Source organism: Neodiprion lecontei, chromosome 2 (assembly GCF_021901455.1).
Source record: "Neodiprion lecontei isolate iyNeoLeco1 chromosome 2, iyNeoLeco1.1, whole genome shotgun sequence".
NCBI classification, from domain to species: Eukaryota; Metazoa; Arthropoda; class Insecta; order Hymenoptera; family Diprionidae; genus Neodiprion; species Neodiprion lecontei.
Window position 1 is genome coordinate 16,967,680 of NC_060261.1, and position 2,043 is coordinate 16,969,722.

The 2,043-nt window shown below is 32.7% G+C and overlaps 1 protein-coding gene across 1 annotated transcript in view; it reads left to right on the forward strand.

Annotated features, from left to right (window-relative positions):
* LOC107221709 (flotillin-2) overlaps positions 1-2,043 on the forward strand; it is a 533,503-nt gene that overhangs the window by 243,918 nt on the left and 287,542 nt on the right. The gene's annotated exons all lie outside the window — the stretch shown is intronic.

Consider the following 2,043-nt stretch of genomic DNA (forward strand, 5'->3'; position numbering starts at 1 on the left):
TTGGCTAGCCTAGAAACATATCATGAAGTTTGTCAAAAAAATCAGGCCTGGAGTTTCGCGCGAAATTTTTGGTCTCGTTGAAAAAATTGGAGAAATGATTGTTCTACACGTTGGACGAGTTTCAAAGCATGTCATTGAAAATTCACAGAATTAATAGCGATAAACAAAACGATCGATGTCCGTGTTTATAGGTAATTTACAAGTAAACTACCAACGATACGTGATTTTTGTACGGGACTAATTTTACAGAGGGCAACATCACGGACAACTTTTGCATGAACCATTTTTTTTTTAAGACCAACGGAAAAAAATACGTGAAATTACAACTTTATCAATTTTCAAAAAAATGCGACGCGAAAATCCGAACCTCATTTTTTTGACAAACTTTATGACATGTTCCTAGGCATCTAATGAACCTGTAAAACAATTTCCGGCCTTAGCTACTTCGTCGAACGAAGACTTTCGAATTTCCGTACATTCTGTATTAAACATCAACTTAGTAAATTATGCATATATTGTGTCATGCCTTTCGTTTTTATTTATTGTTGCAAAATCGACAGTGAATCGAAGTTGGAAGCAAGTTTTCTCCTTCATTGTGAATTCACTTTATACGTGCTCAGTGTGTTTCCCAAATAAACAGGATTCACGTGCTAATTTGTAGCAGCTGTTGAACTCTGAGAAAATGAGTTCTAAACAAAAAATACAAATGAAATTTCTACGCGGTTGTGGTTATCTTGAGTCATATCCGACTTCGGAGCATTACATATATCATACATTGTGTTCATCAATGATCATGATAGGGTTATGCAGGAAAATAATTACGCAGTGCTTGCGAAAAAATATACATAGGTATACTGAATACTTTATTGCACATGATATACAACGCTAGATTTTACGCAGTGTGTTGTTTCTACGTACATTTGCGTATATCGATCACAAGTGATAGCATAAGACTTATTTATGTACCTAAACGGAAAAAAAGTTGCAGAGGTGAATCAACTACCTTTGTGTTCTTTCCTTTTCTCAATAGATGGTTTACATCAAGAGTAATATGCGAAATAACTTGATCATGGCAATTTCCAAAATATCATTTATTACCTCATGTTCTTTTTTTTTCTGTTTTGCGTCAAGTTATGAATTTTACCGGTTTCTGCAGTATCGAAAAATTAACACTTTGTTTACATAACTATTACTAGTAAAGCTGTAATCGAAATTAGATTCAAAATATTATCAACATCGTGAAAGTTCTGGTAATTAATATGTATCATTTGCACATTTCTTTTTTTTTTTTGAGCATCTTATGCAAAATAATTTTTCTTACAGGTGTTTACTGGTCAAATTTTATCAACACGAATTATTGTAGGTTTTACGTGATTGCAAAATATTTTTAGGATGACGTACAGGAAACTCGCTTTTTATACATGCCGATGTGCAATTTAATCACACGGCATGTATTTATACCGGTCTATACATATTATACAGCTATAAAACAAAAATCACGCAATCGGTAATTAACGTCTGTCACGTTGTAATTGAAAATGGTATTCGTTTCAAATGACAAGCAAACGAACAGTAAGAATCCAAAAGAGTCCAAAAAATACAATGTTGGTAAAGTACAGTATTTGTGTCGTTTTTTTTTCTTTTAATTTTTTTTCTGTTTTTTTATCTAATTGGAGGCCTTGAGATAAAAATGCATGCTATGTATTCATAGCATTCGGCAGCTTGCTATCCAAGTCTGAAATTTTACCAGCTCTAGTGCATGGAATAAGATTTTGAGATAATTTTGCTGACATTATTACCCTCCTTTTCATTATTGAAACCTTTTTTTTTGATAAATGTCCATTTAGAAAGTTACATATATGAATTTCAAATGCGGGCCTGGTTAAATGTAACGTGATTATAATATTTGAAAAAAAACGATATATGCAAATGTTTAACTACGTGCACTCCACGTTGAAGTGAAATTTTCCAAATTACCGCACCAGTTACGAAATTAATTTATGCGGTAGTCAGTTCAATTAATTTTCATCGCCTTCCTTCGCA